General features: G+C 41.5%; 1 protein-coding gene across 3 annotated transcripts in view; it reads right to left on the reverse strand.

Moving 5' to 3' along the window:
• EPHB1 (EPH receptor B1) overlaps positions 1 to 25212 on the reverse strand; it is a 409064-nt gene that overhangs the window by 257961 nt on the left and 125891 nt on the right. The window lies entirely within an intron of this gene.

Consider the following 25212-nt stretch of genomic DNA (forward strand, 5'->3'; position numbering starts at 1 on the left):
ACAGTGGCTTCCACAATCAATTATTGCCTTTCATCAATGCAGCACTTTAAACGTAATATAGTAGTAATGATTGGTGGGCATCAAATGTCTTGTAAATATGTCACCTTCAGACTGGTGGATATTTTTTATAGTGACCACTATACATAATGGTCTTCCGGTAAAATACTACACTGAAATTTTACTGGAACAGCAGTCCTCAAACTAATTGATTGGATTATAGCTTCTCTAAGGTTAAAGCTGGAAGGTAGTATTTTATAGATATTATTTATACATCTTGTCTTGATATAAAAAAAAGCAGAAATCATTATTCTGGGGGAATCTAAGAAAAGGTCGGGGCTCATCCTAAATATGCCCACAATGTTTTATTATTTAGTCTCTTATGTCAGGCAGTCTTAGTTGCAAGAGGTCAAAAAAAGGGACCGGAGATGTCAGCTTTGATGAACTGATAATGTAGGAACAGGCTGAGTTATGGATTTCGATTATGGCTGGCGAGGAACAGAGAATTATGGTTCAGTGACTCCCATTTCATTATCACTCCGCACATCACTAACTCCACTCTCTTCTCTTTCCATCACTAGGGATGAACCATATCGCTCCGATGAGGTCCGCGTGAACTATTATCTCAATACAGCCACTTTCTGCACATCAGCTTCATCGTAGAAAAATAATCATCATCTCTAATAAACCTAAGCCAAGTTTTTTTTTTTTTTTTTGTAGGTGTTAACGCTTTCCATTTTCCTTGTATTGTTACATCACTCTCTGATTTTTTTTCTTTGGCACTAAGGCAGGCCATACAGGATTGTTTTTATTTCAACCAGTGGGTTACAGAAAAGAAAATGTACTGATTCCCCCATCCGTACCTTGGAGGTGAATCCCTCCCACTGAGCTATTGTATTCTGGCAGTGGGAAGGCTTCCCCGCCATCAGAATACACTCATCAGCCCGGCCAGCTATAGTTGGCGGCACTCATCCGGCAAAAAATTTCCAACAGACCGGTTGATCAAGAGATCAACTGCACAAAGATGGATCTGAATTTGGTCGGTCCCTGCTTAACCGACCGAATTTCGATCCACCTATAGCCAGTAAAAGCACATCTTCATGAAACAATAACATTTTACAGGTACATTATTTTGTTCATAATAAGTTCATTAAAAAGCCATGATTCCCAATCCTCGTTTTAAACAAGATCAAGAACATCCACATCAAAAGGAATGCTTTGTTAAATAGAACTTTGTATGCAGAGATATCTGCGTCAGCAGATGGCTTTATTGGGAAACAAAATGAAAATTCAGGCAAGCGCATATGTCACTATACAGCAGTGTTTCTTAACCTTCTTTCAGTCAAGGCACCCTTTAAAATTCTGCAAAATTCTCGAGGCCCTCATTCCAAAATGTAAATACTAAACTAAGAGTTTTACATAATGCAGCAATAGCCACACATGGAGGGCACCCACCATAGAGGTGATTTCATCTTTCAAACCAAATACACCTTAGCACACTGGTAGTATTCCAATGTTTCTCTCCCTCACTCATCTAACATGACCCCAGTGCTGACAGGGGAGAGCAGGAGAGGGGCAAAAAAGGATTATGTGTAGGCGTATGACTTCGTCCTCCTTATCAACCGATGACGTCATTGGTTGTTAGGATGCCGACAAATGTAAGGTTGTAATGATGCACAATGAAAACCTATGGCTTTGTGTAACTAAAAGGCAGGCTTGGTCCACTTTCTAGCTTGCTTACAATTTTTGGGCATTTTGCCAAGGCACAGCACCCTGGTTGAAAAATGCTGCTTTAACCACTTGCGGACCGCCTGCCGTTTTACGGCAGCTGTTTGAAGGAGGGTATCATTGTTATGGCAGCAGCTAGCTGCCATAACCCCAGTATTCTCCTTTTCAGCGGGCGGTCTGCTACAAGATAAAAATGGTCTCTGCAGCAGATTTGCCACAAGATCACTTTTATCAGTGGCAGGAGAGGGGGCCCCCCTCCCGCCGTGATCCGGTGCCCTCCGTCGTTTACCGGAGCCGCCAGCAATCGCATCCTCTTTCTGGCTCAGTATAGAGACGACTGAGGGGAAGATAGTGCCCACCCATCTCCATACAATTGCTGGGCGGAAGCGAAGTCAAAGCGTCACTTCCGCCCGCAGCTCTTAAGGGGGCATTTTTTTTTAACACGCCCCGTCCCGACGAGCTTGCATGCAAAAGTGAACGCATATGTGAGTAGCGCTGCCATATGAAAATGGTGTTTAAACCACACATGTGAGGTATCTCCGTGATCAGTAGAGTGAGGGCAATAATTATAGCCCCAGACCTTCTCTGTAACTCAAAACATGCAACCTGTAGAATTTTTTTAAATGTCGCCTATGGAGATTTTTAAGGGTAAAAGTTTGTAGCCATTCCACGAGCGGATGCAATTTTGAAACGTGACATGTTGGGTATCAATTTAATCAGTGTAACATTATCTTTCACAATATAAAAAATAATTGGGCTAACTTTACTGCTGTCTTATATTTTAATTCAAAAAAGTCAATTTTTTCCCAAAAATGTGCGCTTGTAAGACCGCTTCTTAAATACGGTGTGACAAAAAGTACTACAAAGAAAGCCATTTAATTCTCTAGGTGGTTTGAATTTTTTTTATAATGTTTTTTTTGTTTTGTTTTTTTGGAGGGGACGTTAAACAAACCAATTGCCCCACCCCCCGATCATTTGGTCAGTCAGTCGATTGGTCGGCGCCCTGAGCCCACCCTTTTTTGAAGACACTTAGAGCCTCAGGCTCTAAACACATGCGTCAGAAAAAAATAGAAAAAATCCATAGAAATCCATGCATCTGGCACCCTGCATGTAGATTAGGGGCCAGGCACATGGATTGGGGGGGAGTGCGGCGCCCCCGAATTGTGCGTCCACCACTGGTTGTATACCATGTACAGTTATGCTTTAAAAGCTGGGCAGCATTAAAAAAATAAACATTTTCTAGGGTGCACTGTTCTCCAGATTCCTTTCATGTTATCATTTACAGGTCCAATTTAAGGGCCCTCTCACACTATGTGCAGTGACTGACATTTTTCTGCATCTCATCGATGTCAGTCACTACAAGGGCACATAGAAAACAATGAATGACCAGTGTAAGTGCTCTTTCACATGGGTGGCCGGAGAAGGGGTTCAGTAAACACATGCAGCTGGGCCGAGGTTTTATCATCCAACCAAAGTCTAACATTACAACCTGACAGGGCTGTACACATGCGGCAGCCGGCTGTGACATTTTTAACTCGAGCTACAGAGGTTGACAGGTGGCACTGCCTATCACACTCACTCATTACGATCAATGGGGCTGCACTGTAACCAGGAGCCAAATGCTTGGCTCACAATTGTGCCCCGATCCTGCAATGTAAAATTGCAGTCCGGAAATCGAGAAAAAGTAAACAAACATTTAGTCATCAAGGGATGGCCGTTAGCGCCTCCTGAACACCTGTCAACCATTGCTTTACCACTCTCTGGAAAGAATTCTACCACTAGCAGGAAGCTTATGTGCAGTTCACTGCCCCAGTTTTGATAAATTCCCCCCACTATGTTCACCCCTCCCAATTCCACCAATACAGTTTTGTTACCTGACTTGGAATTGCCCCTTAAAGCTGAACTTGTGGTATGATCTTTAATGCATAGTTATATTGGGCAAGTCTCACACAATGTACAGTAAGTATGTATATCTCATAGATGAGGGACAACTGGGGAAGCTGACATTCACTGTGGTAGTCATCACAATCCTCCGGGCCCTGTGCTATTTCTTTACACTGCCAAAAGGGGGTCACCATTCACAAAATGCCTTGTATTTATTTTCAAAATATACAATGTGTCTTCTGAATGAATGAGGTGGAGATTGTGATTCTCCGCCTCCTGCAAAAATGAAATAATAGTCGTTGGAACTTTGGTTCCCATTGCTCACTTCCCAATCTTTGGTTTTGCTCAATTGCCATTCAAATATGTCTTCTGTACTTTGAGCTACACTATCATCCGACCCAAGCCACCTTAAACTTTGAACTGTTCACATGTAGACTTTCTGTACTGTACCTGCAGAGCAGGACTGTGAATAGCAATTTACTTCTTTCATTTATGTTCCATAAGCCATAAAGGATGACTTGTGTACTGCAATACACTCATAGAATTGCCACAAACAGCATCAAAGAACATTCAGAAAACTGTAAACGGTTTGTTTTTGCTGATTTATGAAGTTGACAATAGATAAGGAGTGTCCGGTCCGAAGTCCATTTAATAGATTTATTACCACTGGCCTCTCAGCGTGACACCTTAGTGTGATTTCAGAATATCACTGCTGTATTAAGTGCAATATGCACCCTGAATAGATTGTGCTCCTGCTCCCATCACCATGCTATGTGTGGTGTTCACAAAGCAAATGCATTTCTTCTGCACAGCTGGAAACATTATGAACTGATGTTATTGCTAAATTGGTGCACAGAGACTCGCACAGTAGTAGCCGGATACTCGAAGAATCATCAGTAACTTATTAGGTTGTGCACTTGTACTGTACAGTGAAGGAAAACAACAGATAAAACACCTATTTCAGTTAAACAAATAACAAGCCATAAAAAAAATTGGTTACTTGTACCTGCCTTTGCATTTGAAAGCATTGTTTGGTACAAAACAAACGGTCAATGTTAGATTTCAGGCCAATATGACCCAAAAATAGTGTTCTGCATAGCTTCCAACTGTCCCTGATTTCGAGGGACTGTCCCTGATTTGGAACAAAGTCCCTCTGCCCCTCTTTCCTCCTCATTTGTCCCTCATTTTGGTCTCGTCTATATAGTTGTATATAAAATGCACTATTTATCTTTCAAAAATTGTCTCCCAGTGCTAAACCTTCCATCCAAATCCTAAATTGCTACATTTGTCAATTTGAAAAGCCAATATTAAGGAACAGTAGTGGTAAAAACAAAAGCCCTTGTGGGTTTAATTCATCTTTTTTTGAGGGTTAATTCTTCTTTAAGGGGTGTACTATGCCTTCATACTATGCCTTCATAAGGTGTCCCTTATTCCCATCTCAAAAAGTTAGGAGGTATGTGTTCTGGATAGCACTAACTATTGCAGACTGTGTAATGTGAGCTAAAACTAGACAGACCCAACCAAAACCAACAGTGCAGCATTTGGGAACTGGAAGAAATTACGTTTTAAAGTCCATCTTGGGGATAATGGTAATCCTCCTCCTATCACCCCATCTAAACTCACTTTTTACCCAATGTTAAGGTCAAATGACACTGCAGTCCCAACTCCTGGGTCTTCTCTTCTCATCCTTCATGGACACTTTTTATTGGCTATCTCTGAATCCAGAAAAGGAGTGACATCAGCACAAGGGGACAGTAGGAATGGCTGGTATAGGGACCATCTACAGTGCAGGGTTAGCCGACGCCGTCCCCAATATGCGGACACTTTACCCGACAAGAAACTTGGACCACACGCTTAGATGCATAAAACTTGCTTAACCATCGAAGCACAAGAAAACGTTCAAGATGCATCAGAAGGGGGTAGTAGGAAGGGTGTGGAAGGAGGTGCATATTTTGCCAGGAATGAGTCTTCAAACTTCATTAAAGAAATTATGAAGTTCATATTCAAAACAAAAGAATGTGTAGACCAGTTATTCTCAACCAGGGTTCTGTGGAACTCTAGGGTTCCTCCAGGGTTTGCTAGGGGTTCCCTAAGCATTGGGCAATTTCTGCCTCTCAGATAAGTTCCCACTGACACCATTGATCTTTTTAGCTATCTGTAAGGAGGTAATTCTTCCAAATGACCACAAGTGTAAGGACCATTCTTCCCACTGACCATCACACTAGCGTGTCATGAGTTGTAGAGTTCTAATTTTTAGCAGGGGTTCCTCGAGACCGGAGGACCATTTCAAGGGTTCCTCTGTGTTGAAAAGGTTGAGAAAGGCTGGTGTAGACATTACATTATTGTCTGGACTTCCCTTTAATGTTCTTCTTTTTAATAATTCAAATAAATGTTCATTATCAATGTGCATTTCTTTATGAACTATCTTTGAAGATTTCATAAATATATAGGGTGCATACACAGGGCATGTTTACTCATTACATCTTCACAGTCTGTTTTTGCTTAGTAGTGCTACACAGTGATTTTGTATTGCAGATCCCCTTATCTCAGTGCATGTCCAACAGGCAGGCTTTGTCTGATTAAAACCAACATACTGCTTGAATTTTTTAATTACAGTAAACACACGCAATGCGCTTGGCAGACAGTGGCCATGTAATTCTCTACCTAAAATTGACCATACATGGAACAAATGCCATTGCCTGACGTCCTTTGATTTAAACACCAGGCAGAAAATTGATGGCTAAACAATCCAATCAGATGCAGGCACTGTTCAGGGCAGTGGCAGATGTCGGAATACAATAGCCTCAGTGAGAGGTTCCTTCATCTGCACTGATTAGTGTGGATGAAGGAATTTGTTTGATTATTTTTTTTTCAGCACACAGGCTTTGGGTTCATGGCCATTGGTCAATGTAAGCTTTACACAGAGATATTTATTTAGGCAAAAATGTTTTTTCTTAGTAAAGTATTGTTTTTTAATAATATACTAGGCCACTTTACATGGTGCAGCATACCAAAATGCACAGTAGCCAATCACAAATGAGCTGTAGGTAACTTAACCGCACTAAAGAGGCTGGGATTTTGATTTGTTTTCCAGATTTTTCCTTTGTATCCCAAAAAACACATAGCCATGCATTTAAAGAATATGGTATCCCAACATTTCATATTCCTGATACGGGGGTCCCCGGGTTACAAACCCGTTAGGGACTTTCCTTCTGTTTGTAATCTAGAAATGTTCGTAAGTTGGCCGCGCATGCTCAGAACAACAATTACAGACATTTCCGATGTTCCGTTGAATGCCGTTCTGCGTATGCACGGCAAATTATGGACATTTCCGACATTTTCCGAGGCTCCGTCTGGCCACGCATGCGCAGAATGGCAGAAGGTCCATGTAGAATGGCAGAGGGTCCCCGCAGCACCCTGTTCGTAAGTAGGAGTGGTTTGTAAGTCGGGAGTTCGTAAGTCGAGGACCCCCCCCCCCCCATGTGCCTGCTGTACCATGTACTTGTATGAAAAATATCCTGTTCTCTTGGCATTGCTTCCTTTGTGTAAAATACCTGGTGATCCCACCAGTCCCCCTGTTTTCTATTTCAAACTGACCACGTTGGGCAAAGAAGCAAATTCCTCGTGGTCAGTTTTCTGGTCTGCTGGGAGCACAGGCTGCCTGCATGGTCAATATTATTGAGCAGCACTGCACATTCAGTGTCCGGTATTAACACTTCAGCCTCAGTGCTGCCCCCACCATGCCTGTATGAGTGTCACCTCATGGGTGACATGACCACAAAATGGCACTTCATTCAACCCTACGCTCTATAGTGTGTTTCGGCGGTGTGCAGTGTGGTGACATACAATGAAGTGTGGACATGTTGCATTTTTACGCAATGCACCTCAACACAGCAGTATGGTGTGAACAGGGCCCTTATGCTGAGCCTGCATTGATCTATTTAGTGTAGCTCAACTGACATGTGAAAAAACTTTGGGACCTCACAGCTCTCAAAGCATCATATGCTTCCAACGTTAATAAAACAGATTCATGCACTGGCTATTAACATAACAATGAATAAGCCCCACAGAAAATACATTGCCACATAGGTGTACAATTTGCTGGATAATATACTGCATAAAATAGCCTTCTTATACTTGCTAAATTCCCCCCATATCATAAAAGTGGGTAATTTGAGGCTATCCTAATACCCACAGACAATCGTTCCTTAAATTTCAGCATCAAGCCATTGTTAGGAGTTGTTGACTACGGCAGAAAAAGACAATAAATGTCCCCTCCCTTCTCCTGATTCCCTGTCTTTGTAGGCTCCCCTATTCCTCTGTGCTGCCAGAATGGGGGGGTTACAAGTTTCTTCCCTCCTTTCTCTCTCTATCTAGAACTGCGGCTTTCTTTATCTGAGCTGCTGAGCAGAACTATAATACACTGGGGATTAGTGTAAGCAACATTTACCTGTCACACAGCTCTGCTCCTGCATGACAAATGAGGGGTTTTACACTGCTGCCTGTTTATCTTTAACAATTCTTTTCTGTCTGGAGCTGTCTGTGTCCCCCACCCCTCTTTCCATTATCTCCTTCTTTCTCCTCTGGATTACAGCAACACATTAGAGTGCAAGCTCATCAAACTAGCAAGAGAGTAAATACAGCACAGCTTGCCCAGGCTACAGACAGCTCAGTATGTCTCTAGAGTACGCAAACTGTTATTATGTAAAAAGAAAATGTCTAATACTTTCTCATTTCACATTTCAATATACAGTATGTTAGGATATAAGCATGCTTAAAGGGGCAGTTCTTCTATTTCAGTCTTATGCCGTGTACACACGATCGGAATTCTCGTCAGAAAAAGCTCTGATGGTTTTCCCGACTGAATTCCGATGGAATTCGGCTCAAACTGTTTTGCCTACACGTGGTCACACCAAATTCCAATATAACGCGGTGACATACAACACATACGACAGGACTAGAAAAAGGAAGTTCAATAGCCAGTAGCCAATAGCTTCTGCCTTGTAGTTGAATCTGAGCATACATGATTTTTGGCGTGTCGGAATTGCATACACACAATCGGAATTTCCGATAGAAAGTTTTTCCGTCTGGAAAATTGAGAACATGCTATCAATTTTTGGCTGGCGGAAATTCCGATGAAAAGCTCTCATTGGTCTTTTTCTGATCGTGTGTACGCGACATTAAAAGGATGATTCTACCATTGAGTAAAGTAAGAAGATTGTCCAACTAGCCATAGATGAGCAAATATCTCCCTGATAGTTGGGTTATCATCTGCCTATTTTCACATGACTGCTACAAACACCTTACCAGTTACTTGAGAGAGAAATCCCTTTGTGGAAGAAATACTGTGGACTTGGTATTTATTACTACTATATGTAATGTTCCACTAGTGACCTGACTGTAGTGGAGAGCATCACTTACTTTTATTGCCTCATCTATGGATACCCTAACTCCCACTGAAAGCAATTAGTAAGTTGGAGTGTCAGTTATTGTTTAGAATGGAGAAGGAATCAGTGGTAGGACTGCTTTATGAAGGTTAAAGAGTAAGGCACCAACAGTCATAGGTAACAATGATAATTATGCATTGGGACATCATCATATCTGTTTACATCCTTTTCTGTGCATGACGGCATCGCCATGATGACATCAGCTGGAGCAATGCCCAACAAGAGGCATAAGAGTGCAGGTTTTGGAGAGATCCAGGAACATTATCCAGTGTCACAGGAAAGCCACTAAAGCAGGGTATATGTACGTACTTGAGCATGTTTGACTCCAAAAGTCAAGTTTGCTTGAGTAATATGATTAATCCATACTGAGTTGAACAGGGTTCAGTGTACCATGCCCTGGACCATTTAGAGGTAGCCTCTGATGTACTCAGTACGGCGCACTTATGTTTAATCACTGAATTGCACCAGAGCACAGACCTTTCATAGATTACTGAGCGCTTACCTGGAAGCTTAGATCACTATGGTCTAGATCAGTGGTCTCCAAGCTGTGGTCCATAGGCCAGATGTGGCCCTTAGCTTGCCTTTATCTGGCCCTTGGGGTACTATATCTTTCACTGACAATAATGATGATGCACCACCAACAGTGGGGCATAATTCCTTCAACATCAATGGGGCACTATTCCTCTCACTGACATAAACCATGGGGCACTATTCCATTTTAGTGGGCACTATTCTCACCACTGACACCAGCGATGGGGCACTATTCCTCCTACTAATATCAATGACTACTAACTACCAAGCCTGAGGCAAAGTTTACTCTCAGTGATGCTGGGCATTGTCTACCCCCACTGGCCAAGGGCCTCCCTAAATTCCCTAAATTTTAATGGATTGTACACTGGCCCTTTGATTGGAAAGTTTGGAGACCCCTGGTCTAGATGGCAGGGGTGATGGTGTAAAGCAATGTCAGGACTGGCACAATGTGAAGAGCCAATCATACACAGGCATAGTACAAGGCAATTGTGCCTAGTAAATGAAACAAGGAAGTGACCCTACAAACCAATATAACACCTCCTACTCTATGACTGAGCCTTGTAGGAGGATAAAACACCACAGAGTGAGAGCAGTAAACAGAGGTGGAATCAAGCCATAAAATGAAATGAAACACAAGGGCACTCGGGTGTATACGTTATTCCAAAAATATACTATTGTTTGTATTGGCTTCAAACCCACACTTGCCCACAACTGCACTAGAAGAACATGGGAATTTTTAGTAGCACAGCTGTGCTACTAAAGTGCTAGAGATTAAGTGTTAATATTAGCTTCATATTTAAAACCAATGTCTCTTTATGGACTGAAATACAGAAGTAGCATGTAGTACTGGACGGTCATTAGTGATTAATCACTACTACATGTTACTTCTGTATCTCAGTCAATAAGGAGCCATTTGTTCTATATGTATAGTGATCAATCGCTACTGTGAGATATTAATTACAAGTGGTTTTAGTAGCGCAACCATGCCTCTGAATTTATACATATGTCTTAATACAATAGCTGGCAGACACGATTTCTTTATCTGCACTGTTTAGTGCAGGTAGAGAAATCTTTTAGGTTTCCATTGTTCAACAATCTGGCTGAACAAAAGAAATCTATACGTGTATGGCTACTTTAATTCTTTCTGTGCTCACCCCATTCACTATACAATGATGACAGAGGAGATAACACTGAGAGTAATGGAATGCACTTAAAGCATCATTGGGGCACAATCAATTTTTTTTTCCAGTTCAAAACCTGTTCATCTATGATATGCTGCTACAAGGCCACACACATAGTCAGTTGTTGAATTCTTTTATATGTTCCTGACTAGTAAATGCATGGCATTGAAAAATGTTGTTGTGATTATGTAACTAAGCCTGTCTGGGGGCATAACTAGAAACGTTTTAACCCCCCTGGCGGTATTCCCGAGTCTGGCTTCAGTAAATTCAGTACCATTAGCGGTAACCCCGAGCCAGACTCGGGATTGCATCACTGTCCCCCCCGCTGTGCGAGCGTCTCGTCCTCTGCTGGATCTATCACGAAGCCGCGCTCCGTTCCCTGCGAGTGTTGCGACGCACAGGGATGGAGATCGGCGCCAAATTCAAAAAGTGAAACCCAGTGCCCTGCATGTAGTTTTATATTATAAAAACTGTTCTTTCTGCTTGGAAACTGGAGACTGTCCATAACAACCAAAACTGTCCCTTTACATCAACAGGGGTTTTAGACCAGCTAGAAAACAGCGATAATAAATTAGAATCACTCGCAGAATTGAGCGATAGCGATTTGTGAGGAAATTCGTCATCAAATAATGAAAAGTAATGACAGTGACAATTCTGCAAATTTCAGTGTTTTTGATTTGATGACATTATTGAATAATTTTTATTATTATTATATTATTATTTGGTATAATTTTTTAGAGTTATTTATTATATTTTAATTTATGATTTTGTTTTTCAAATTTTATCATACCCAGGATGTCTACTAGACTCTGGTTTGAACAGATTTCAGTGAGTTATTCCTATGAATTAAAGACGTACAATATAAAACGCCAAATTTCCATGCAAAATAATTGTACCACTTTCAGCATCAAAAATCTGATATAATCATACCGCCAGGGAGGTTAAGAGTTGCCAATGCTGACCACCTTCCAAAATGGCAGCAAGTACATTCAGAATGAAGTCAAAACTCATGACCTGCACATTTGATGCAGATCAGTGAATCAGAAAGCCATGATACCATTGGATTGGTAGGAGAGCCAAGTACCTACCATTTTCAGTATTATAGACATTTTATCACAGACTTTTCATAGAAATAGTAGGAAGAGTAATCCTATCTATTCAATTCTCCAATATTAAAGCTGCTTTGGACTTGCCAAATTTTTGCATTTATCTGTCATTAACAATGTTTTAATTTTACTGTAGCACAAAAAAATCATAAATTGATATATATAAGTACCGTTACTGATCTGGAATTCTACAGTAACAATGTGTCCCTGTGTGTTTGTCTGCCCTGTCACTGGCGGCGTGCCCTTTCTCCAATCAGGGTTGTCTCAGGTCAGACAGGGCAGCTAACATTACTTGACACAAGTCTGTTGTTTTGAAGGCGGAATATGAAGACAGATCAATGACAGAAGGTCCTGCAACCATAACATACAGAGATATTATGTGCACTGCACCGCCATATGGCTATATTAATTGAGGCAATTCAAGGAGATGGAGCAAGTTTACGAACAGAAATGATTCAAATTACTTATGCCATATTAAATGTAGGGGAATAATGCAATCACAGGCAAAGGTTTCTAAAACAAGTTGGCGAAAAAAAAAAAAAAAACAGACAGACTATCTTGCCCACAGAAAAAAAGGCAGGGAAAATGATTAGCACACTGGACATGACTTCTGGAAAATGTGGCCCTTTATCAATCCCGATCCAATATGTTAAATGTATATCTCTCCTTACTTTCAAGGGGCAGCTCTGCCTCTACCCCCCAAAAAGAGAATCGAGACAGGAAACATAGGGCAGATAAACTGTATCTAAAATCAAAACCAAAATTTTTATATTTTGTGGATTACATCCAAGTTTCCTGCAAATTTTTACTGAGCTTTATAGAAATGTATGAACCATTGCTTCCCCAATGGTCACTTCAGGAACAGCGGAGTCCCCGTGGTAACTTTTCTAGGTGATTACACAACTGTGGCTATGCATTCAATTGATGGAAGCCTTCCTATGAACCAATTAGAATACATATTAAGCCAGAGCCAGAGGAGATTAATCAAATAGTATCACTGAGCATTAAAAAGTATTTTTGTATAGTCGGCTATTCAAAACCATAGATCACAAAACAAATTGTAGCACAAGATGTTGAGTAAGAGAATGTTCCATACAAATCCAATTCATTTTAGCCAAACTTCATGAAATTATCATCGTATCCAAACACTCCCATTTCCACTGAATGCATTTATTAGGTTGGCCCTGCCAATAATGGTTATCTCTAAGCCAGAGGCTTTCAACTTTTATGATATTGGGATAGACCTACCAACTTAAATGCTGCATTATTTTATGGATAATTCAAGCTCTGTCCATTTCTTTTTAGGAAATGTGTGTATGTTTACAAAGAGAATAACTCTAACCAATAACTTTTCCAAAGTTTCTGATGGAAGAGCCGTTAATTAAACTCAAACCATACATTCAGGTGATTCAGCAGGAACTGAACGAGTTTCGATCCATGTATGGCCATTGCAAAATGTCTGCTCGATCAGCGCATTCAGCCAATAGGCTGCACTATTGGTCAATGTATTCTGACGGCGGGGGGTCCAGCTGTCAGAATACAAACCACAGCAGGGAGGATTTCCCCATTCACCTCGAATGTGTGGATGGGGAGATCAGCTTAAGCCAGCCATAGATGGATCAAAATTCAGCAAGGACTGAACTAATTTCGACCCACATGTGGGAGCAGTGGTTGTACAGAAGTCTTCCTACCGATTGACTTCTGTACAATCATCCTGTTGGATAAATGCCATTCTAGCAGTACCGCCGGCTGTAGTCAGCTGCACAGATCAATGTATTCTGAAGATGGGGGGGCCTCCCTACTGTCAGAACACAATAGCTCCGCGGGAGTGATTCCCCCATCCACCTTGATGTGTGGATGGGGGAATCGAGTTGTTTTCTTTTGTTCAAACAGAATCGTGTATGGCCAACTTTAGTATCCTAAACCAGAAAAGTTAAGTAATTGTATCTCTGCTGTGTCTGCTTCATGTACCTTTGTGTAGAATTTTTGTGTATTGGTCAAGAAAAACAGACTGTGGTTTTGTGTTGCAGAACAGCTATTCCCAACACAGAAAACCTTGTATTAAAGAAGTTAACATCAAGAAGTCTGATCTTATAGAACGAAAAGAGAAAAGGGCACCAATGGCACATTCATCATGATGTACACTCCTGATAAATGTATGTGGAGCTGCATAAAGAAAGGGATTTCAGAAAACTCGCTTAGGGGTAATGTCTTTCAGCCTTCAGATTTAGCAAAACTGCAGTGTTTGCTGGATAGCATTAGTAGCTCACTAATTGATTTTACCTGTTACTTGGAACTGTTCTTTAAATCACTTTTCCCCATTTCCGAGAGACCGGGCTCTCAGCATATCCACAGTATTTTGTTTAAAACATCACTCATAAGACTTAATGAGCCAAACTGTCTCTAGCTATACTTTTATCTTCAATTTATTAAACACAATGTACAAATTTCCTTCAATGTGAGGAAGTATAGAGAAAATTGTGGTTTAATGTCACAAGAATTTTAATTGGGCTCTTGGGACTGCCGCATAAAACAACTACACAGAAAATTGGTGTTTTCTAGGTTCATCTCTCAACGCCACACAAGCGAGCCAGACTATCCCATGATACCTTACAAAAAACATTGAACACAACTGTTTGTACCGTTAGATTGCTTTTCTCTAAAGAAATAATGTGCTTGGAAGAAATGAAGACAGGCAACTGGCAGTAAAAAAGAGCACATGTTACCATGTCTAATCTGTACACTAGGTGCTATAAAAAGACTAATGTCTTTTCTTCTATTCTGCCCTGTCCATGACACTCCACTGAGGCTCAGGTTTACATAGATTAAAGCTAAATAAACTAATATCTTTTTATTAATCTGTTAATTGTATTAATTTAAGACGTAACAAGTATTAATTAACTAATTGTATTTAAAGGATGTATAGGCCATGGGTGCTCAACCTTTTGCGAAACTACAAGTCCCATCATGCCTCTGCCTGTGGGAGTCATGCTTGTAATTGTCAGTCTTGCAATGCCTCATGGGACTTGTAGTACTGCAACAGCTGGAGGATCACAGGTTAAGCATGCATGGTATAGGCCAGGGGTAGGGAACCTATGGCTCTCGGGCCAGATGTGGCTCTTTTGATGGCTGCATCTGGCTCTCACCTCTCAATCCGCGGATTGCGTGGTGTGCCGATCCGCGGTTTGAGCCCATAGGAAAGGCCGCAGCTTTGGCCTAGCTCCGAAGCTGCGGCCATCTTGGTACACATGGCGGCGGCCTAGGTGAGTGGTGAGCTGATGTCATCATCACCTGCCTCAACTGCTCGTGGATCTACCTGCCTGTGTAGTGGTAAGCAAGCAGAAAATCGTAGGGGAGATGTAGATATTACAGTGGGGGAGATGACCTGGATATTACAGTTATAATTGAAATTAGTTGATTAAAAAAATAAAATTAGTTTTAAACATATTGCATGGCTCTCGTGGAATTACATTTTAAAATATGTGGCATTCATGGCTCTCTCGGCCAAAAAGGTTCCCTACCCCTGGTATAGGCCAACCATGTGATTAATGTACATAATTTGATATACACTTCTTCTAACACTCACAATAACATTTCCTGTAACCTTACTCATCACATATCTCCTTCCAATCCTAATACTAACCCTCACAATAAACTTTACTCTAACCCTAACACTAACCTTCACACTTTCCCTCCTTGTGCTCCTTACTATTTATTCAACCTTCACACTAATCCTTCCTATATTCCTCAATACTAACACTCACACTAACTTGGCCTCTATTTCTAACACTAACCTTTCTTGTAATCATAAAACGAAACCTTCAGAATTTATTCCGACAGGAAAACCGGGCGTGTGTACGCGACATTAGGCTTCAGTTAAACTAACCAACTTTGAAATTGTGCGCCTTCACTTGAAGTTGCACATGTGCACATGTCAGGCACATGTCAGTGCTACTTCAGGTGCAGCTTGAAAGACATCTATGCGACTTCATGCACAGATGTCTACACAAGTCGCACCTGAACTAGCAAAAGTGCAGGAACTACTTTCAAAATTAGCGCAACTCAGATGGAGTCGGAGTCGCACTGTTTTGACCACTTCCATTACAGACAATGGGTTGTGACAAGTTGCACCGGTGTGACCGGGGGGTAAATCTAAGCCCCTCTTTAGTAAATCTAACCCTAATGTCTGCGCACTTACCTATCATGAGCCAGGATCCACACTCTCCTACTTGGCTATAAATGGTTTGGTATAGTTTGCAGAAAGAGCTCAGGCCTGATAAAATAAAATGTTCCCTGCACATCATATTGGGAAGAATGCTGGGTTTACAAGCATAATTACACCACTATTTCTATCGTGATATTGACAACCGCACACCCCTAAGAGACAGGGAGCCGAGGAAATCAATCTTTCACATGTAATTGTTTTTTACTGTGTATATTATTGACTCTGTAGAGAAGGCTCCGGAGAAAAGGCCTGTACACAGATCAAAGCAGAGCTAGCATCCTCTGATCCGCAAATGTTTACAGGCCACGTTTCTGTCAGAGTGCTTCCCGTATTGCCTGGTTACTGCATGGAATGAGGGGATGATGTACACCACCAAGTAGGTGCTGAGCACTGACGCCGACAGTCATCAATCACTTCGGAGATTGTGTAAAATTATTCTGCTTGTCTTGTTAGAGGTATTAATCACATTAGGCCTCTGCACTTCTCTTGTGAAAATGCTCTGCTGGCCCTGTATCCAGATCCTTTCATTGAAGACAAACGGTTCACAACTCATAAAGTGAAGATCTGTGCCTAAGCAGGATCATGAATGATTTACCTGAAATTCCTCATGAACAATGGCAGTGCACTTCTTGGCAAGGAGGTGTGCCAAAGCACTCCTGTTCCCGCAGCCTCATAGTCGTATACGTATCTACTGTTGAGGATGAGCTTGAATTTGGGTTCATCTTAACATGGGTTCTTCTGACTGAACCAAAACCCATTCTTCCCTGTTGTGTAAGAGCTAGTTCACAATATTTTTGCTCGCTAAAGAGTGATCTGCAATCACTCTTCAGAGGGCATTTGACAGGCAGTGAGGAGACATTATATTGAGTCCTTGCCATCTGCTTTAACTGCTTGAACCCCATACTAGCAAGCCACAGACACATGCATTGCAAGTGGTTGCTAGGCATCCCTATTTAGTGGAATTGGCTGTGTGCAATGAGCCTTACTGCCCAGTGAACACAACAGGTGTCAGGCAGCGTGGTGCAGCAGCTCGGCTCTGAGTCCTCTCCTCCATGGCGGTTTCCAGCCCCTACCCTCCACTTAGGCATCCAATAGGATCACCTGTTCATTCAGCCAATCGGGTGACTGGTGTCGAAACCCACTTCCTGATTGGCCCAGAGAGGAAGATCAGTGTTCCAGCAGGGAATATTCAATTCGCTGTTGTAACACACCTGGGTGGGCTGAAAGTGCACTCTCTGCGACCTCTGGCTCTAATCGGTGCTTCAAAAAAACAGCCCCTCCCCTTTGGAATTCATGCCTGATGTCCTGAAAGAGGACAGAGGCATGGATAGGGGTTGGCAGTAATGGACGGGGGGGGGGCAGCGCCCGTGCGCCCTTGATGGATGGGCCCCTGGTAATGGGTAAATGATCAGCTGCAGGGAGACCACAGGTATTACTGGTGATTAGTTCTTTGCACTCTGCCTGTCACTACTACGGGACCAATCACCTTTACCAGGGACCACGGTGAGTAACTGAAGCAAATACTGGAGCAGTATTCTCACCGAATGTGCACAGTGGAGAATTGAGAAACTTCAGAAGGTGATCAAGTCTGGGACCTAACCAGCGGAGGTGACGCTTGCAGAGAAGCCTTGTGTGTCAAGCCAGGGACTGAGCCGGTAAGCAGGAATGAAGCTTGAAAGGTATCTGGAGTGCCAAGCTAGGGACCCAGCAGGGAAGTGTGGGTGACGCTTGAGGAAGGTACCACTGCAAAAGCCTTGAGAAGCGCAAGGGATTCAGAGTCAGTGAATCAGTGAGTTCAGTGAGAGACTACGAGCTCAAGGGGCTGAAGAGCTACAAGTGGACATTGTAGTGAAGCTGAGAGAACTGTTGAACTTTGTGTTAGGACTGCTAGATACTGTTGCCATAGGAGACAGCAATCCTGCATGTGCAGAAGTGGCACCTTGCTGGGGCCTTTCCCTGTACGGCTGTCCTCCTATTTAAGTCTCGGAGTCTGCCAATTGAATTTGTAACTACTCAAGAGTGTCCAGGCCATAACCCTCTTTCCCTTGCAAAATATAAAAAGGACTGTTAAAAGTAATAAAACCTCTTTTGCATCCAAGAAGTGTCTGGCGCCCAATGACTTTCACCATCTTTGCACCTACTATGCCTACATATCGAAGGATGTCAGCTTTCTTTGGACTTGAAGGTTCTAGATTGGTTGAGGTAAAAGACTTTGCTACATTCTATTTTCATCTGGTGATCTGGCCAGTAAGTCTATTGTTTTTCAAAAGAACAAGCTCTCTTCCAAATTTATCAGTTACATGTATGAGACAAATCATTCAACACTGACAGGGAAGCTAACAATGATACATTTTTTTTTATTCATGACAAAACTTTATCCTATAAGAAAAGGTGCCTCCTGTTCTCATTTATCCAGAGCAGTGGTCTCCGAACTGCGGCTTATGGGCTGGATGCAGCCGTTTGCCTGTCTTTATCTGGCCCTTGGGGCCCTCCCTATTCCTGCCATTACTACTAGGCATTATCCCTTCTACTGACACCAACAATGAGGCACCATTCTTTTCATTGACACCAATGGTGGGGCATATTTCTGCTTACTGACACCAAAGGTGGGTCCCTTTTCCTTCTACTGACACCAACAGTAGGGCATACCTCCTTCTGCTGATATACATGTCGGAACACTCCCACTGATATCAATGATGAGGCACTATTCCTTCCACAGACACCAGTGATGGGGCACTATTCTTTTCACTGACACTAATGATGAGGCACTATTCCTTCCACTAATACCAAGGATGGAGCACTATTCCTTCTCCTGCTGATCACCGACACTATGTAATTTTGTTTTACTTTAACTGATTACCAAGCCAGTCTATTTCTACTTCCCCTGGTCACAGTCCGGCCCTCCTATAATCTGAAGGACAATAAATTGGCCCTTTGTTTAGAAAGTTTGGGGACCCCTGATCTAAGGCATAGACATTCTAAAGCCCCTTTCACACGGGGTGGATCCGTCCAACCAGAATCTGCCTGCTTAGCAGGGGATCTCTCCCTGATCCCCACTGTGCAGGCAGATGACAGATCCTGTCCGTTCAGCTATGTAGAGCGGATAAGGACAGATCCTGTCTGCTCTCTTCTACAGGACAGTTGGATGGGAACAGACTGCATGTCCATTTCCATTTGATTGTTATCCGATCCGACCCGCTGGACAGATGGCGAACGTATGGGCATACGTCTGTTTTCAGTGGATTCTGATTCCAGCCAGGTGTCAGTGGACACATGTCTACTGACATCCGCCTCCCCATAGAGGACAATGGGTGACCTAATCAGGTCCACCTGAAAAATGGACAGACAGACCAGATCGGCCCGATCGTGTGCAAGGGGCCTAATACAGGAGGTGTGATGCTGGCCAGATCCCCAGGTAAAAGAACAGAGGGAAAGAAGCCTAAAAAAGAATGCAGCCACCACATCTAAGGAATGGTAAACTGCAACATAATACATTTGTAGTTTTGGATTTATTACTACTTTAATGTTTTGCATGTAAAAATGAAAAGCATAATATAAATGACCGTGCATTATAAATCTTGCTTCTGTGTATAATTGGTATTTAGGAATGTACATGGGGGCAGCCCATTACATTACTCATGCAGGTTCCTCTATCTACTTAGTAAGTGTAATGCTTCTCTCATGGCGCTAATCTACCAGTCAGGTCCATAAAGAAATAAAATCGAATAAATCATTGTGCATACTATTTCTGTAGTTCAATGTAGGGATATACAGACAAATCCAAACCACAATACAATATAAATACAAGAAGAACATAAATGATCTAAAGAAATACTGTATGCAAATTGATGTTCCTTATTAATTTATCACACTCAAAACCCCTTTTAATGCCAGTCAAGTTTGACCTGCTGGATACAATGCACTCTCTATGTGGTTGGGATTCTATCTCTCAATATGTGCTAATGACTGAAGTTGGGTATACGCTAGGAGAATGTCCAAGCAACATTTGTACCAAAGTTCTTAGGAGACCTCGTACAACTACGAAAATTCTCAGAACATTCAATTGTCACTTGAAAGATTTAATTTGCTTTCAACATTCAATTCTGGAGTGATTGCCGTTTACCAAACTAAAACCACATACACTGTAAGAAATCTGTACAGTCGAGAGAAATTCTTCATCCTGCTCCTTTGAACTTTCTCATTGCTGTAGTCGAAAATGTACATCGATTTGACCCCACTAATAATTAGAAAAATAAATGAATCTTCTTACAACTAAAAATGGCAAACAAAATTCTACTTGTGTATAGTGGACTAGTGTCTTTCCAATTACAAATAAAAGACTCTCTGTAGTCTCTGACGTGAAATGTCCCCAGTACTATACAATTTCATGATTTCCATTATTGAAAACCACTAAGGAGATAGATAGATAGATAGATAGATAGATAGATAGATAGATAGATAGATAGATAGATAGATAGATAGATAGATAGATAGATAGATAGATATCAGATCCGGAGACTGCTACAGGGATCGGCAGATAATGGAGCCCAACACTGTCTATCTACATAGTAATTTATGAAGGTAGGATTTGACAACACATTTTGAATTAACCACTTCCAGACCACCTACTGTATATATATATATCATTACTTTGATGTTATATCCCATTGTTATTGCAGCAGCTAGCTGTGGACAATTCTCTTTCACATAAAAAAGTGATCCTGGCAGCAGATTCGCCACGGGATCACTTTTCGAAATAGCGGGATAGGTCCCAGCCCCCCTCTCCCCCAGCTTCCCAGTTGTCTCTGGGCTTACCGGACCTTATGGTTAGCCTGGAGCCACTCCGATGCTCTCAGTGGCTGGGAAGGAAGCGTGTGAGGGTGAGATAGCCCCCAGTCGGCTCTATGGCCATGGAGGAACAGAGCGACGTCCGACGTCACCTTTGCATTCCGTAAGAATTTTTCATCTCTTAGGCTAGGTTCACACCATAGCGATGCGGGAACGCCGCAAATCCGCTGCGTTTTCCCGCATCGCATGCCTCCCGCCGGCAGTTCACACTGCCCTATGCGGACTGCTGGGAGTGTCAATGAAATGTTAATGACACCCCCAGATCCGTCCGCATATCGCAGTGCGATCTGCACACTCGCACAGGAATCGGATCGCATGGTGTGAACACCCATGCGATCCGATTCTGCTGCAGACCAAAAAAAGGGTCCCGTGCGAGTTTGCGGCGGGATCGATGCGAATTCAGCCATACTATCTGTATGGCTGAACTCGCATCGATACGGAGATCGGATGTGATTTGCACTGCAGTGCGGTGCGAATCACATCCGGATCTCTCGCCCGCAGCGGTGTGAACCCAGCCTTAAAGTCAAAATTTCTTCTTTTTTTGTTTCTTTTTTTCTCTTTGAGTCTTCTGGTCAATACAGCTGACGATCATCAATTTTCAAACACTAGCCATTACAAAAAGGAGCCATTTATATATACACATAAATGGGTTGCTTTGAGATATCTCTGCTGCAAGAGTCATCAGCGCCTCTATACCTGTGTTGGATATACATGGATAGGTAGATAGATAGATAGGTAGGTAGATAGATAGATAGATAGATAGATAGATAGATAGATAGATAGATAGATAGATAGACATACCTCCCAACTTTTTGTGATGGAAATGAGGGACACCTATCAGCACCTATCAGCAAAACTATGCAGGCATAGGGCACACTCCTTGCCATGCCCCCTAAAAGGAGAATTGTTCAATAAAACAAGATTGGTTGAACCCACAACTGTTTTTTTTTTACAACTACTATTCCTTTTATATTGGCTTTTGGAATTTACAAATGCAGCAATTTAGAAATCAGATGAAAGGTTTAGTGCTGGAAAACACTTTCTGATAGATAAAAAGTGCATTTTATATACATCTATATAGATCAGACCAAAATGAGGGACAAATGAGGAGGAATGAGGGACAGAGGGACATTGCTCCAAATCAGGGACAGTCCCTCGAAATCAAGGACAGTTGGGAGCTATGAGATAGATAGATGTTTTTAATTGATTATAGCCACACTCAAATATTCCAAGACCATAGATAGATAGATAGATAAATAGATAGTTACAAATATAAATGGATGTTTTTAATTGATTATAGTCACACTCACATATTCTAAGACGATAGATAGATAGATAGATAGATAGATAGATAGATAGATAGATAGATAGATAGATAGATAGATAGATAGATAGATAGATAGATAGATAGATAATTACAAATATAAATGGATGTTTTTAATTGATTATAGTCACACTCTCATATTCTAAGACTATAGATAGATAGATAGCTAAAGACAAACATAGATGGATGTCTCTAATTGATTATAGCCACACACACGTTTTCTAAGGCTATCCGAGCCGACGGTCTATTGTAGAAAGATGGAGATTTGAGCATGTAGCCGCATGCAGAATGTTCAATTACACAGACTGTTCCTTTTCTCTCCCTCTGAATTTATGCGGCACTAAATGATGGAAATATACAGGCCTTAATTCAATATAATGTAGATTGTATTAGAATAAATGTGCAAAAATTGCAGCAGCGTTCCGTTCGCAATGCACAGGAGACAGGGAAGAGCGAGATGAGCTGACACAGATGCCTGGCTTTTTGGCAGACTTTCCTTCATGAATGTCTTCCTTTAATTCCAAGAGCCTTTGTTACAACCATCTGTTCCCTTCCCCTAATTAGGATGAGGACAGAAAGCGGCGCTCACAATTACACCAGTGTGAAGTGCTGGGAGGCAGCACAATGCCGTGCCTGGTCTTGGAGTCAGTATTTCTTGTGTAAACAGTAATCTGGTAATAGATTACTGATAACTGATAGGTAATTACCAGGAAATACACTGCTTATACAAAAAAGCCTGCATGAGTGCAGCCAACGGCTCCGATTAGACACCGCCAAAATCATTTTTATCCTTTGGAATCAATCAGAACACAACAGACTAACTAACTAACTTTACCGCTGCCTAAAAAATCTACGATGAACAGCAACGTCTTTCCAATCTTTTATCCCAACGGTATAATGGTATCCATTTTCTCTTTTCTATAGACCTTTAATATTGTATAGCTATGTGTGCTAAGAATAAAATAGCTATAGGCGAACAATGCAGCACCACAGACACTTAATTGTAGCCCCCCCTGGCAAAATAGTTTCTACTTCTAGGCCTGATTCCCAACGGCAACTCATTAAAAGCTGACACACATTCAGTAGGCGGTCCATGGCTACAACTGTTGTGCAGCCTAAAGTCCCATACACACTATCAGATTTTCTGCTGATTTTTGTCTTCAGATTTACCAAAAACATGCAGTGCAAGGGCCTGCCTGATTGCATACAAATTTAAACGTCTAATGTTTTACCTCATAAGTTATGATTTTGGTAAATCTGAAGGAAAAAATCTGTAGAAAATCTGATAGTGTGTATTGGGCTTTAGTAATTACTTTAATCAAAAGTAAAAATGAGTTCATATACCAAGGCCATGCAAACAAACATGCAAAGTGCTGTAAATCACCGCAACCAAACCGATTTTATTTTCCATGTGTGAGGAAGGATTCTTGGACGTTAGCACACTTTGTATATGCTCTTCTTTACCAAAGCGGAGCACCACAAACCAAAACCACAATTTATTTATTTTTAACATTCAAAGCAAATTCCCCCATCCATGTCTATATGCATTATCTTGTTGAGAAATCACTTTGAAAAACACCCCCTAGCATTTCCAGCCGTGTCCATTTCAAGTAAGGGCAAATTATTAATGTAGCATTTACTCCCTGAAATCCATCTGCCCTTAGTACAAGCATGCATGTGGAAGAGTGTATTTAGCTGAAAAAAACCCTCCTCCCCCCTGAAGACTCCTGGGATGTATGACATCATTTGCCTAGACAAGAAACCAGAAAGTAACTGAAAAAATGTAGAAGACAAGTTTAAAAACAAGTAAATTTGATATACTTTTCTATCTATTTACTAATGCTAGCAGCATGAGGATTAAAAATAATCAATGTTGATGGAGAGAGTGACGTTCCACTTTAACGTAGTACTAAATCCGCACATTTTTTATGATAATTACATGTGGCTTGGCCAACATTAGCAACAAGTACCATTTACAATGAATAGAGTTAAAAAATGACGCCTCTAACCTGTTCTGCGCCTCTTCAAGCAGTTATCTAATGTTGGCTTGGAGTCCTCGTTCCTGTGAGTTAACATCCCAGCTCTTTGTCTCATACATGAGACTAGGAACATTTCCCTATCCCAATTATCATTCATTTAGACTTATAGGACAGTGAACAGTTAAATATTGTTAACATTTCATACCAGTCAAAATGAAGAATAAGCCATAAAATGTATAATGGGTCAAAACCAGTTTGCCCAAGAATTTTAACCCAAGCATTTGAGTGCATCAGGCTAGTCCACTCCTTTTGTTAGAAGCGTGGTGATTCCCCTCCATCAATATGTTCAGAATATATTTCATCATGGCAAATACAGTGTTCCTGGTCCTAGAGGTTAAAGCGGAGTTCCACAATTGTTTTAAAATTAGCCACATTGCAATGTGCATCCAATTGTGATGTAATGTTTGGCTGCTTATATGGTGAAATTCCCTAAGTAAGTACCTTTTTCTCATTAATCTTCCCGGTGACTTCCATTCACGGCCGCCTAGGCAACTACGACATCAGCCTGGCCCGTTGACTCCTGGGATATCTATATCATTGATCCCAGAAGTTGCAATTTCCTGACCATAACAATGCATGCCCGCAGTGTCATTAATGTGCAGGCGTGAGATTGCAAGGTGCATGCTGGGTAGCCAGCTGCACAAAATCCAAGAAATTAAGCCAGGCTGGCTTCAGCTGCCCAACTGGAATCAATGGAGAAAAGAGAAATCATCATCTAGTAATTATTATGTGAACATACAGTATCTCACAAAAGTCAGTACACCCCCCACATTATTGTAATTATTTTATTATATCTTTTCATGTGACAACACTGAAGAAATTACATTTTGCTACAATGTAAAGTAGTGAGTGCACATCTTGTAAAACAGTGTACATTTTCTGTCCTCTCAAAATAACTCAAG

This window comes from Lithobates pipiens, unplaced genomic scaffold (assembly GCF_037356315.1).
Source record: "Lithobates pipiens isolate NorthernLeopardFrog02 unplaced genomic scaffold, aLitPip1_a1.2 Scaffold_18, whole genome shotgun sequence".
NCBI lineage: Eukaryota > Metazoa > Chordata > Amphibia > Anura > Ranidae > Lithobates > Lithobates pipiens.